Consider the following 15,018-nt stretch of genomic DNA (forward strand, 5'->3'; position numbering starts at 1 on the left):
ATGTGGCCCATTATGCAAATTTGTCCCCACATGCCATACATAATGAATAAACCTTGTGCTTTTAACACTTTGATTATAGTCTATACAGACAATGCAAATTAAAATTCCTGCTGCTGCATAAACGAAATGAGAGGAAATTATGTAAATTCTAACACATTAGATTGATTTGGTTGAAACAAAACCTGCTCCACTTGATGTTTTAGGGGAAGAGCCACGATTACAATGATTGAGAAAGTGCAGTGTTAATGAAGTGTGTTATTGCTAATCAATTCCTCCTCCTCTGGTAATGGCATGGCCAAGAGCTCTGCCACTGCATCATCCACTGCCCACGGAGCCTCTGAGTTCTGGGGCAAACAGAGGCTGCCAGAAACTCCTGTTTGTACCAGGAGCTCACAGGAATTCTGTGACTGACACCCAGGAGGGGTGCATGTTCTCATACAGGATCATGGAGTGCTTTTGGGTGGAAAGGATCCTAAAAATCCCCCCCTGCCATGGGCAGGGACACTTTCCACAAGTTCAGGTTGGTCCAAACCCCATCCAACCTGGCCTGGAAAACTTTTTGGCAATCCTGCCTGGCTGTCTTGGATGCTACTGGAAATCCTATCCAAGCAACTTCCCCTTGAGCGAAACAATCACCTTTCTGTGGTTGACCTCTCAGAAAATAGGGAATAAGATTCTCACCTGGTAATAAACTGACCATGTTTAGTTCACAGAAATTAAAAACAAGGTCTTTTGGGCTTAAAAGTTCCCTGTCCAAATTAAAGAAACTGAAAAATGGGACTGAATGGTTTTAAAAGTTTCAAATGAAACATTCTTCCAATAAGAGTTGCCTGGGTTTGTTGTAGGAATTTGGAATGTCTCTAAAATGGAGCTCAGTTGAATAAATTCTGTGATCTGTAGGGAACTGCTATGCACAGAGCTGATAGAGCTGTTCTACAGGTAACCAATAGATGAAGGTTACACCTCTACACTAAGCAGAGGAACATCTCTCCAAGCATCTTCTCACCATTTAAACAAAATTCTCAGTAGAGCTCCTCACCAGTGAGCTGCAGAATACTGCATTGCTATCTTAATTATCACTGTGTTGTATAAAATAATTAAATAGCTTATTTATCGTATTCTGTAGCCCTTCCTTTAAAATATTTCCACTGCATTTTTAAAGAAGAAAAACTTAGTTTGCAAAAGGATCTGCAGCATTAGAAAATTGTGGCTCTTATCACAGGTAAGTGGGATGAGCCACTGTTTTATTTTCTATTTAGACAAATGTTTCTGAGAAAGACGTAAAAGTTATCACCGCACATAGTGACTGCATTTGTTTCCTCTCTCTGCTGATTTGTCTCCCACTAATTTATTTTGGCTCCTGCTGAGACATAAGGAAGCACAGAGACATCTCAGTGCCTTCAGCAGCAGTTTCACACACAGAACTGGCGCAGGTTGTGAATAAAATGCAGACAAAAGCACAGCCAAGATCAGGGCAGCGCAGGCAAGGAGAGAGATGTGAGGCAGATGACATAGCACATAAACACACAACACGCACACCGAGGCTGGCACTTACCAGAAGAAATTCTAGCATTTTGTGTTTGCTCCATGAACAAGGAAACAACAGGGATCAGGCCCCAGCTGCAAAAGAAAATTTGGCAGACCGAGAAAAGGGAATGTAAAAATGAAAAGAGAAGGGAAAGATAGAAAGGAATTCATCTCTCCTAGAAATAGAGACACTTAGTTTTGTGGGCAGAGGATCCATTCTGATGGCACCACAAGCTCCTCTGCTACGGCTGGGGTTTTAAAGACGCCAGTCCATTTTCGCCTCATTAATTGTGAATAATTGTGAGCTATCCGTGTGAGCGGCACAGAAACTCCGGACCGAGCTCCGCTCTCTCAGCCGGAGCTCCCCTCCTCTCCTCTCCGGAATTTATCCTGGCTTTGGGCCGGGATGCTGCGGGAGCCGCCCCCGCACAAGGGTGCCCAGCCTAATTGCATCCTGCTAATTACAATCTCAAAGCGTGACGTGGTCAGAGAGCCGCTCGGAGCTTGGCGCAGACAGATTTGCAACCCCGAACGCGAAGCATCGCCCGAAACTGAGGAACGGGGTAAACAACGGCGTCTAAGTGGCTGTACAGGAGCAGGAGCTGAGTATTTCAGCGTGTGACAGATGTTTTCTTACATAAAACAGACACAAAGAATCACAGCGGTAAATATCTCACCCCACAGGAATCATCTTAATTTCCAGCTCACAGAGACCTTAGAAAACAGAGTCTCTCCGCATTAGCTTTTACTGGAATTCTTTGATTTTCCACTGCTTTGTTTATAGGAACAGGCTCTTTTTGATGTTGGAACATTAGAAGGAGCGAAACAATAAATTTCCCATATTCTAATATCCAAGCATCCCGAGCTTGTTCAAGGACCCCTTGATTCATGAAGGCAAATAATTAAATTACCTGAGCTTTAATCAAGGAGCCGCTGCAGTCCCTTTTTGATGTCGATTGTGGCTGTTTGAAGCTCCACATAGATAACTGGCCCACATGGGTTTAACCCATTTGGCACCAGCAGCAGGCTGCAGGCAGTGTTCTGGCGTTCCCAGGTGAGCCCCACAGCATTACCTGGGAATGCTGCTCCAGAAGCAGCACGGAAGGCATGGCAGGTCCAGCAGGGTCCCTGCACCACACTCGATGGGATGCTCATTGAAAGGCCAAACCTCTTTCTTTTAAACTAGCTGAAATTATTTCCTAGTCAAGTCAACCTGTCTTAAAAGCATTTTTTGGGAACTGCTTTTTAGAAGGCATGACACTGAGACATAAAAACACTGCTGTGAAGCAAAGGGGTTTGTCTTGATTTCATCATGCCCGTGCTTCCCAACTATTTTCCCCCAAAGAAATGAGAGTGGGAACAGGCCCCTCTAGTCAGGTGAAAGAACACTCCTCAAATAGGAAAATCAAGTACATTTAAGCCTTCCTTCTCCTCAAATACAAGCACCTGGTTGAATTAATCTGTGCCATGACTAAGTCAAAGCCCTGGTGGTGCTGCCTGCAGAAAAACAGAAACTAAAGTCAATGCAGACACTGTGCTCTCAGCTGATTTGCCATTCTGAATATGAATTCTGAGAGAATCCCTCCACATAAATGAGGAATTAGGCTCCTCTTCATTAATTCTAAGATTCTTTCGGGACATGAAGAGGATTCTAAAAGGACATAATTAGAAGGCATAATTAATATATAGCGGTGTCTCACTCAGTTCCCTACAGAGCTCCAACAACACAGCCATGGATACACCCCTAATTTTAGCAGCAGTTCTATGGATTATGGAAATGACCTCACCAGACTACTGAGATGTGGAAAAAACAGTTCTGCAACAGGACTTTTTCTGGTCTCATTCACGGCAGAAAGGCATCTGTCCTTCACAGCACAGCTGTCATGCAGAGTGACATATCAATTCACAAGCTGCAAAAAGCATAATGAGCATGCCTGCCTTCCCCTAGATAACAAGCAAATTATTTTGGGGCATGAGGATGTAGATGGAAATTCATGTATTTTCATTAAAATGCTTGATAAGTTATTAAAAAGTTGTGACGTTTCTGATTTGTTGGAAAATAAAACTTGGGGCTTTCTGTAAAGCCCAGAGGAGAAATGAGTATAATGAATTGGTAAGAATGAGAAAAGAAGTCGATGTACACACAATTTTATTCATTTTCCATAAAAGGCAAAGGAGCTGTGCATATAACTAACACGAGAAATTGGAAACCTTCCTCTTTGAGCAAACACTCCAGGTAACACCAGTGAAAAGTGTTAAAGGAGGAGCTGCTGATCTCAAATTCAACAAGCAATTAGCATTCATTAACTCAGAGTAATAAAATGCCCAAGGCACTTATGGGTTAAATATACTATACTTTAAAGAGCATGGAAGCAGTTAAAACAAAAGCTTTACTCCAGTTTATTTTGAATTATTTCATTTCTAGTAAAAATGGATGTGATTTCCAGATGGGAATACCTCTGGCCAAAAGCATTCTCCTTCTCTCCTCCAGCAGGCAGAATGACTAAATACCAATGGAAAAGTCTTTTGCAGATATGATTGTTTTAATTACATTATTTTCTTAGTAAAGTATCAATGACCTTCTGTAAATTTTGTGGGAAAACAAAAGTAAATAGAAGTTAAATGTCCTGAGTTTTGATAGCTCTCCTATAATGTACAACTTCCAACAAATGACTTGCTGGTTACTCATCTCTGAAGGGAAATACCATAAAGGCTGGGCTGGTCCCCAGACTGTTTGTGGGAATAGTCACGAGCAGGATTTCAAAGCTCGGTGGGAAAAGTATAGAATTGCACCCAGTGCATCAGTGATGGGAGATGTGCACAGTCTGGTCAGAGCCCTCAGGATGCCAGGAAGGCAGAAATTTCAGGAGCGCCCTCCTTGACCTCCAGCTCATCCCGAAAAAGCCAAGGTCACGACAATAAGCAACTGCAAAACTTGGTAAATCTTGGTAAATCTGAGAGCTGGCACTTGCTCTGCTGACTTGGTTCTTTCAGCCCAACTCATTTCACATTCAGCTTGATTGGATAATTAAATACATATTAGTGCAATTTCATCCATTTGATGGAGCATTGACAACATTCCTAACACTGGTAGGACCAAAACCTGGCTGAGCCCTGTGATGCACAACTCCACCTGAACTCAAACACAGTCTCACTGTAACCACTACAACCACCTGGAATGCCTTCTCAAGGGTGCTGCTCAATAAACCCAGTGTCAGTGAACAACCCCATGGACTCCAGCACCACTTCTCTGCTTTAGATCAGGTTCACAAGTCTGAATTTAGCCAGGAAAGTGCAAACATCAGATAAACAGCCTTAACTCGCCTGCTCATAATAATAATGTAAAAAGCCTCTAACCACAATAACAAAGTTCTGAGCATGTATTAACCACAGCGAACATTCCCTATGCCTTCTGAAGGTGCAAATCCACACTGAAGGGCACAATAAAGTGGAACTCGATGTAAAGTCCATGCCATGAGGAAAAAAAATCATCAATTTTACTTTTTACTTTTGATTTTCCTCCTGTGTTTTGACTGCTCCTTTAAAGCCCAAGCCAGCAGCCACTTGGTAATTTGTGATGCTCCGGAATGACAGCACATCACTGCAGCCTGAAGAAAATCCTCGTGCTACCTTTTCCATGGAGTTCATCGTGTCCTAGTTCCATGTGACAGCTGCATATTGCACTTCTCTAGTGAGGCAGCAGGGCTGGTTCCCACTTGCTCTCTCAGGAGAGTGCTGAGGCATTTCTCAGATTACACTCTTGCCTCATTTAAACGTGGGGTTTGCTTTGTTATGAAGTAAATAATTACTGAAGTCATTGAATGTACTGAGAATTAATTTTAGCTGCTCCCAGCACTTTGACATCCACTGAGACAAAAAACAGACAAATGAGGGTGTGCTGTTGGAACCAAAAACTGAAATCATGTCAGCAGAAGGTCACAGGACATCAGCTCCAAGCTCATAGCGAGGGCTGTGATTGACCTGCAGGCTGGACATGGGAACCTTGCTCAGTTCAGGGAGTAGGAAGAGTCAGAGGAGAAGGCAAATGTCGGATAAGCTTGGCCCAAAGGAGCTGAGAAGAATGTCTCCACTTTTGAACACAAGTGGAGCTGGCTGAGTAAAGGAGAAATATGAAAATAAATAAAAAAAAAAAAAAAATCAGGAGAGACCACTGTATCTGCTAAAGGTGAGGTTATGGGAGGGCAGAGCAAAGTTTGCATTGCAGAGTGGGAAAGTCTGGGGGTGAAACGTTCACTGAATATTAGGTTTGGAGCTGCACAGGGAGAGCAGGATCTGACAAACTGAGGGGCAAAGAATCTTATTCACACCTCAGCAAGGTGAGTGAACTCCAGCTGAAGGTGCAGGAACCTGAGAGACTCAGAGCCAAGCCCAGGAGCACAGGAAGGACTCCAAGGGCACAGAGACATCACCCTCAGTTGTTGTACATGGTTTGTTGTGAGCCAGGTCATGCAGATACCCCAATTAGCTCTGAATGCTCCAAATCAGCTTTGTTTGTCCAGGGCAGTGGACTGTGACCTGCAGCACAGGGTTGGAAAGCACTGAGGAAGGGATCAGCTAAAATCAGTTTCACTTACAGGGCTGTAGCCAAAGCACCACAGAAAACTAGAGATCTCTGAGAGGATTTGTAACTCAATACCTGAAACATGAACATAATGAATTTATAGATATAATTTTTTCATATAAATATTAACAAATTCATAATTTTAAGGACAGAAAGAACAATTATGACCATCCTGTCTGACTTACAGCCACACGTATTGCTACCTAATCAGCCCTTTTGTATGTAAATGACAAATCGTTTGCATGCAAATGCCACTGCCTGCTCTGTTTTCTTCTTGCTTTAGAGAAAGAAATGCTATGGAAATTGCCACCGTGCTAAAAAGAATTGAAATGCATACTAATCAGCCATATTCTCCCAGCTATACCAGCTATAATTGGAACAGTAACAAATAAAAAGGCAACAATCAGCACTGGACAAAATTTTCTATTTGAATCAGAGCCCCAAGTAAAAATATTATTCAGCTGCTTTTCAAAATTTTGGAACCTCTTATGTCTGGAGAAATTAGGTTTGAAACTGTGAATGAACAGTGACTTTTCACTAATGTGAAATATTGAAGATCTCTGGAATTTCAATTGCAAGAAAAATATCCTGAAAGAGAATGGGAAGGAACCATTATCATAAAAAATACCTGTTCTCTGTGTGCACTGGATAAATGCCGGAGTGATTCTCAGTTCCATCAGGCTGCTGATCCCTGTGGCTCATGCAATATGGAACAGGAGGGTTTGATCTGTGCTCTGGACGTGCTGAATTAACCTGGCAGCATTCAGCTGCTCTAATATTGCTCCTTCTTGGAAAACAGCTCACAGCCATTCCTGCCTGACCAGAAAGTGCTCTGAAAGCAAGAATTGCACTAAAACCTTGTCTTAAATGGTGATCTACCATGAGCTGAATGATGCTGAGAAATCCTTAACTACACCCGTGTGTGGTCAGGTCTCTGAAGGGACCACTGCTTTGAGAAGGCTGAGATTAAATCCTAGAATTGAATCTCAACATTTCAACTGTGTTTTCTATTCTAATGAGACCTTTCTTAATTTTTAAATGCCATTCAAAATCCGTATTTGCCTCAGGATATCTCTTTATCAAATTAAACTATGGCCAAAAATTAGGGATAAACTTTTTGAATGTCATTTTCCTTGAACAATACAAAGGTTGCAATTTTAACTTTTGCTTCCATCAAAGTTTTCCAGTCACCTCTATAAATGAGTGTACAAAATGCACATAAGAGGCAGGCTGGTCTGTGAATAAAAAGGAACGGGAACTCTTGTTTGGGGGCTGGCATAGTTACTGGTATTTTATGTGGGCAATGAAAATACATTTATTTTTGGTTCAAATGCCATCCAACTTTGCACAAGTTCTATTTCTTTTGCTTGCCTTGCAATGTCTATACACACCAAAAAACGAAACAAACCAAAAATAAACAAACAAACAAACAAACAAAACCCAAAAACAACAAAAAACCACCTCGGCATAAGATGAAAGGAGTAAAACAGTTATTCAGCAGTGAAGATCTGAGATAATTACTTTAAATCAAGAAGGGGCAGACCATTTAAATTTATAACTCAATGCCGACACATGCATGTATTAATAAAACAGTTAGCATTAATGGAAATAGGGTTTAGTCTCCTGATTCCAATAGAGCCATCATTTCTGCTTTCCACTGAACTAATGACTTAGCCTTGGCAGAATGATATGTATGCATGTATTTAACTATTTAACTTAACCACTGAGACCAATTAATGTGTTTCTGAAGTTTGATTTTATTTAAAAGTATATATCAGCAGCCTCACTGGGATCAAAATTATGTTGAACCAGAGTTTATATGGCAGCAGTTTAACCTTAAGCATGACTCTCTCCCTTGGAATATCTGATGTAAAAGGAAGAGCATTAAAATGTGGGGCAGAAGATGCAGCCCTTCAGTGGGATTGGCAGCTAGTAAAGGAAGTTTTGGGCTTCTGTGGCTAGCACAGACTGTGTGATTAGGGGTTCACGTGGAAGGGAGTGGGGGCTGTGAGAGGGCACAGCACTGATTTACTGCCTGTCCCAGTTTGGAGGACAGGATCCAGGGACAAACCTGATGCAGCCAGGCTGAGCTTGAGATGAGCTTGCTCATAGGGCAAGAAAATGTGCACCAGGTGCACCATACAAGGACAGAGGAGTTAAAAGTTTGGAGCTGTGCAGCTTACAATCACAACAACTCTGTTTCAAAGGCTTTTTTAATAAAATTCCTCTTGCTCATCTCTCCAGTGGTCCGCTGCACAAGCCAGTGTCCTTTCAGTATCACCGGGGGTTCATGGCAACAGTGTCAGTCTGCACCAACGTCATTTAATAAAACCTTAATAGTAATCACAGGCGTTTCCTACAGCTGATGTTCACATATCAAAGTCCTGTCCAATTTTGTCTGCATCACCATGCTCCATGATCCACTATTTCTGTTAGCGTATCTATAATGTGGCTACAGTCTACCTGTTGATGAACAATTAAACATCATAATAATGAATTATATTTGGAAACCTCTTGCTGCACTGTTCATCAATCACTCTGGAAAATCCTGGCTCCTTTTCTACATGCAGTTACTTGTCCCTTTTCTTTTAATCCATTTACATCGATTTCTACTACTCCAACTCTGCCTGCCATTGCATTCCAATTAAGAATTCTGATCAACTCTTGCTGATTCAAAAGGGAGAGGGCTCTCACTCATTGCCAGGCTTTGGAGGGAAAAAAGCAACCAACCACACACACAAAACTCCCTTAGAATTCGCTTAAGCCAGCACTTCACAACTGTGGAGCTAAATTATGTCTGATGGAGCCAGCAGAGCTCGGTGGGACGGGGATGTCTGGGAGCCACCGCACCACCCAAGCTGTGACGGAAGGAGCCCCCATGCCTTTAGCAGGGAAAAAGAGCCTTAATGTCACCTTTCCCCCTGGCACTGCTCAGCAGCACAGCTGCCAGCTCCACACACTCCTCTCTGAATTCCTGCTGGCTCGCAAGGCACTGCTAAAGTCCCTGCTGACGTCCCAGCCGTGCGGGATCTTCTCGGGAGGGCCCTGAGCAGCACTGGCAGCTCTAAGTTTCCCTTCCAGCCTGAGCAAAGAGACAGCTGAAGGGCTGTTCTGTACCCTACAGCACAGAGGATAGGCGCTGACAGGTCTCCGGTGCTCTTTTCTCTGTTCAAAAGCCACTGAGGATCTCACCAAGGGTGGTTCCTCCAAACTAATTCTTAATTAATAGTCTTTCTGAGGCCATTGACAGAAAACAGTACAGGCATCAGTTGTAGGCAAGAACTTGGATTAGTGCATGAATGAACTTCTCTGGCTGCATCCACTGGATGTTCTGCAATATTGTATAGTTCTGCACTGTTATTTATAGTATATCCTTCTTATCCACAGGAATGAGGTTGGTCTGAGTCAAATCAAAGATCCAGTCTGTAGGAGCACCCCAAAGGGGATGTCTAAAAAAACATCAGAAGAAGGCAGCTGGAATAAGCCTCTTTTTATGCTTGCAACCATTTCAAATCTATATGATGATACATGTCTTTTCTTGTCAGCATCCAGCATGGATGGGCTTTGGAGCAGCCTGGAGTAGTGGAAGGTGTCCTTGTCCATGGTAGGGGGTGGAAGAAATGAGCTTTAAGGTCCCTTCCAACCCAAACCATTCCATGATTCTGTGGGTGGTGACCACATCTCTTGTATTCCAGGGTGCTGCAGGATATATGGAAGTGATTTGGACCATCCTGCTTTTCTCAGTCCTCCAGCTGTAAGCTCTACTGACCTAGATGTGTACAGATAAAACTTGTCCAATTTGGCCTAATATGTCTTTTTTTTTTTTTTTTTTTTTTTTTTTTCTTTCCCCTTTATTCTCTCCTATTAAGGATGTCTTTATAAGAGCCCTCAAACCCGATAACATCTCGGAAAGAAATACATTTTGTTTCACTGTATCATTTTTTCCGCCTTTAAACTCTTGGCACGGCATGAACCGACACAGCCTTTGAAAAGGTACGAAAGAGCGAGGAAAAACCCTTCCAAGGGGGGCCCGCGCTGTTAAATCCACACGCTGCCTTCAGCTGTGGAGTCAGCTTGTCTGCAGACAAGCCGCACTTCCTGCATCCCAAAACTCCTCAGCCAGAGCCAGGACGATACGGCGCGGCCGCAGGTGAGGCGGTGCAGCGGCTGGAGGGCTGCTGAACCACGGGGAGCGCGGAGCGTGATCCCACGGGATGCTCCCGGTGCAGGAACAGAACGGGAAGAGCTCCGGGAACACGCGGCGGGTCCGGCCCCGCATCCCGCGGGATGCTCCCGGTGCGGGAACAGAACGGGAACAGCTCCGGGAACACGCGGCGGGTCCGGCCCCGCATCCCGCGGGGTGCTCCCGGCGCGGGAACAGAACAGGGAAGGGCTCCGGGAACACGCGGCGGGTCCGGCCCCGCATCCCGCGGGATGCTCCCGGCGCGGGAACAGAACGGGAATAGCTCCGGGAACACGCGGCGGGTCCGGCCCCGCATCCCGCGGGATGCTCCCGGCGCGGGAACAGAACGGGAATAGCTCCGGGAACACGCGGCGGGTCCGGCCCCGCATCCCGCGGGATGCTCCCGGTGCGGGAACAGACCAGGGCAGGGCTCCGGGAACATGCGGCGGGTCCGGCCCCGCATCCCGCGGGATGCTTCCGGTGCGGGAACAGAACGGGAACAGCTCCGGGAACACGCGGCGGGTCCGGCCCCGCATTCCGCGGGATGCTCCCGGTGCGGGAACAGAACGGGAACAGCTCCGGGAACACGCGGCGGGTCCGGCCCCGCATCCCGCGGGATGCTCCCGGTGCGGGAACAGAACGGGAACAGCTCCGGGAACACGCGGCGGGTCCGGCCCCGCATCCCGCGGGATGCTCCCGGTGCGGGAACAGACCAGGGCAGGGCTCCGGGAACACGCGGCGGGTCCGGCCCCGCATCCCGCGGGATGCTCCCGGCGCGGGAACAGAACGGGAACAGCTCCGGGAACACGCGGCGGGTCCGGCCCCGCATCCCGCGGGATGCTCCCGGTGCGGGAACAGACCAGGGCAGGGCTCCGGAAGAGGCGGCGCAGCGCTGCCCCCTGCTGCCCGCCCGCCGCCGCGCAGCCCGAGCGCCCCGAGCGCTCCTTTCCCCGCGGTAATGCGCTCTGCGGACCCGTTATCGCAGCCCGAGTCCTCAGCGTCAAAACCAGACACACGGCTGCTACTTTTCCTCCTAAAATACTGTAAAAGGGCTTCACTCCCTGTCCAGCATGTATCAAAGCAGATGGGTACAGTGCTCCTTAACCTAGAAGAGATAATATAGCTGATGTACAAAGATATAGATGGCGTAAAATGACCATAAAGTCCTCTTTACTTCACCCAGACAAAGCGCCCGACCCCATCTCCATTTAAATCAACGGCCACCTTGTCATTTCTGTCCCCAAGCCTTGTGTTGGCCCCAACAAAGAAACAATGAAAGCTGAAGTGCCATTAAAAACATAAAAATGGGTATGGCATAGAAAATTATACACAGATTTTAGCTTAAAATGCTGGTAGAATTCAAACACACGCACATACGCAAAGTCCAGGAAGTATGTTGCTAGACTGTTTCAAAGTAATTGATTCCAGATGAGACCTCTGCTTCTCACACACTGAAGATACTTTGCTAAATATCCAGCTCACAAAATGGATTCAAAATTCAGTTAGGGGGTTCACCAAAAAGAAGCGATGCCAGTGTTAAGTGTGAGATTACTTGAAATTTCTATGATGTTTGAGGTAGAAGTAGCTTCCATTGTGGAATTCTTATCACTCATATCTTTGTCAAGTTATGCTGTTACAGCAGTTGCAGAAAATAAGAATGCTAGTCTCAGCCTACTGTAAGTCTGAACTTCACATATGTTCCTTACACTGAATTAAATGTCAGATGTTGCCAGAATAGCACATTAATTGAAGCTGAAATCACATGATACACTTTAAAACATTTTATCAGATAAATTACAGAAATCACTGTAATCTTTACAGTTTCCTCATATTTTCATGCAGAAGAAAAATTAACTTAGCTGGCCTATCTCTCAATCAACCATTTCTATACATATTTTCCTCTGAAACTGCTGCTGATAAATTGCAATGACTTATCTCATCCCCTGGCATGTCCTATTGTAGCAGCATTTCTGCTAATGAAGTAATCTAGTTCCTGCTGATTTCTTTGGACAGGCAACACTTACAATTGTAGCAAAATTAAAGCTGATGTGGAGAAGCCGATAAATACCATTTTCTGTCTGTGCTCATTCTCTGATGTGCAAAGCTGAGATGAAATAAACAAACAAACAAACAAACAAATAAATAAATAAATAAATAATCCTATTTAAGGGCCTAAGAACAAGAGCCTGTCAAAGAAAGATGTGCTTTAGGTAAAATTTTCCCAAAGGATTTCCAGTTCTTTTACTGAGTATCTGTTCTTAGTTCCGTAAGTTTATTTTGTTCTTCTGCAAGAGGCAGGAGAACTGCTTTTGAACTGCAGCCAGGAACTTCTGTTTTCTAGAGCACAGACTCTTCTAGACTCAGAAACATGCTCCAAGAATGCCTTGTGTGTTAAGGCATGAAGCTCAGAACAGACCTCCTGCTCCCAATTTCCCCATGCTCTCACTGCCCCTCTCCCAGCCACAGGAATTGTGCAGCTCTGCCAGGGATCTGCTGCTCCTGAGCAAACATCTGCAGTTCCCCTGCCATGGACTTGCACATATCTCTGCTTATAAAACCAGCTAAGGGACCGAGCACAAGCATCTATTTGTGTTCCAAACCTCGGCAGACAGACCTGGCTGAGGCAGATGTCAGGTTAATTATTGCAGGACTTCTCCACTGAAAGGCGATTTATTCATTGGGATCCGTTAGCCAGTGTGGGAAAAGAGAACAAAGTATTTACCTGGAGAATCACACAGACTTCGGAAACACTGAGACAGACAGAAGAGCAAGGGAGGGGGAAAGGAGATGGACATCCAGCAGCGCCTGAGTGCGTGCTTCCCTGCCCCCGAGCCCGGCGGTGCCTCTCTTATTCAACGGTTCCATCATTAAATAATTCAAAACATTTAATTTCTTAATAGAGAGGCACAGAGTCTGTGAAAACCTTATCATATCACCACAAATCAACAGGAAGAAAGTCTTTCCCAGGGAGTTGCTAATAATTGGAACGTGAAAAAGCAATGAGCATTCTCCTCATTAAAGGGCCAATTTCTGAATTAGTGACCTCATTTGCTAGAGAGGTTCCTTTGTCACAGATATCTGGGTAGGTAAATACTATGTTACACAGTCACTCTGTCCTTTGTAGCAGCGGTACAAAGAAGCTCTCCCAGCATATACTGGTTCTCTCCTCACCAAATGAATATTTAAAAGAGTAGACAATAAAGGGGGGCTTCTATAGAGGTGAAGGCATTTTTATCATGATGTCAGACTGCTATATGTGCTCCCGAAGGGCTGCACAGGAAGCACTTTTATTCTAAACTTAATGGTATTTATGGGGACCCGCAGCCTGATCTATTTTACCTTCCTTGGGGATGTGCTTATGCATGCATCACCCAGGAGTCTAATGCTTTTTGGACTAGCCCGTGTTAGAGACAGATACCATTTTGGTACCTTGTGAATAGTAATGAGTTCGAAAGCCAGCAAAATAATTATATAAATAAATAAAGGAAAGGGGGTGGTGGGGGGGGAGGGTATAAATCAAAGTCTTTGCCTTTTCCATTCTGGCTAGAGTATCCTGCATTTCATGCACTCCTAATACCTGCATATCCATTTCGTGCCTGGGAGCTACGGCGCAAGCAAAAGATTTTCAGTTCGGGGCTCTCGGCATCTGCTTCTCCCGAGGAACAATTTAAAACGGCCAAACGCTCACCCTCCTCCTCCCCGCCCCTGAGCAAAAACTGAAGGGGAAAAAAAAAAAAAAAAAAAAAAAGGAATAAAAAAATAACCAACCAAGCAGCGTCTGCCAGAGCGTTTTCCTTCTCCCTCCGGAGAGCTGAGCGCGCCCCGGGGACACGGCGGCCGCTGCAGCACCCGCAGCGCGCCCGGCCCCGCCAACTTGCGCGGGTCCGCGAGCATCCCCCCTGTCCTTTCGGAGCTGCCCACACGCTCAGCCCCGCCGCTTCCCTTCCCCGCGCTGTCCCCCTCCCCCGGCGGGGCTCCCCCGGCTCACCTGCGGCTCCGGCGCGCCCAGCCGCGTCCCTCGGTCGCCTGCGGAGAGGGGACACCGGGCAAGTCCCATTCACAAGTGGCCGCGGAGCGAGCTCGGCAGCATCTTCAGCCTATTACGCTCCGGCGGCGGCGGCTGCTGAATGAGGCTCCGAGCTAGTGGCAGGAATTAGAAAGAGGGAGGGAGGGAGGGGAAAGGGGAGAGGGGGAGGGAGAGGGAGCGAGGGGAGTGAAGCAAGATTAGAGGAAGGGAAAAGCTGGAGGCTGTTGCTTCGTCTCGATTTTCCTGTCCCTTCCCCCCAGCCCAGGGGGAGCGCAGCCCCCGGCCCTGCCCTCCCTCAGGGCCCCGCTCCTGGAGCTCCGCTGCTGCCCGCGGGGACGGGCTGGGGCTGGAGCGGCGAAACGAGCGGGGGAAGGATCCCGGGCGGCCTGGCCCCGTGCCCGGACAGGGGCGGGTGTCCCCTCCCCACGGCTCGCTCCGCACCCTCTTGCTCACGCAGGCACCCACGGGCACGGCTGCGAGGGGGCCGGGGACCCCCATGCTGGAGGCCGGTCGCCGTGCGTCCCCTCGCTGTCGCCTCTCTGCGGGCTGCCCGGGGCCGCCCCGCGGCGCCGCGGCCGCCGGAGCTCCGTGCGTGGGGACACAGACACGGGGCTCGGCTGGGCGGCACGGACAGCGCCAGCGTTTTATACTCAATCCAGTCATGTCTCCTGTCAGGAGCAAACATTTGTCCAGGAATAA

General features: G+C 46.5%; 1 protein-coding gene across 3 annotated transcripts in view; it reads right to left on the reverse strand.

The window, feature by feature from the left end:
• The window catches only part of CDH11 (cadherin 11), an 89,989-nt gene extending 75,555 nt beyond the window's left edge, over positions 1 to 14,434 (reverse strand). Inside the window, exons 1-2 of one of the 3 annotated variants that reach the window (XM_040075099.2) lie at positions 14,281 to 14,425; positions 1,556 to 1,620 (exon numbers count right to left, since the gene is read on the reverse strand). The gene's annotated coding sequence lies outside the window, so the exon portion shown is untranslated. Of the gene's footprint in view, positions 1 to 1,555; positions 1,621 to 13,869; positions 14,009 to 14,280 lie in introns of all 3 variants that reach the window. The other 2 variants (XM_040075101.2, XM_040075098.2) reach the window with 2 other exon arrangements.
• Positions 14,435 to 15,018: the final 584 nt, after the last annotated feature.

The sequence above is a fragment of the Hirundo rustica genome, chromosome 11 (genome assembly GCF_015227805.2).
Source record: "Hirundo rustica isolate bHirRus1 chromosome 11, bHirRus1.pri.v3, whole genome shotgun sequence".
NCBI lineage: Eukaryota > Metazoa > Chordata > Aves > Passeriformes > Hirundinidae > Hirundo > Hirundo rustica.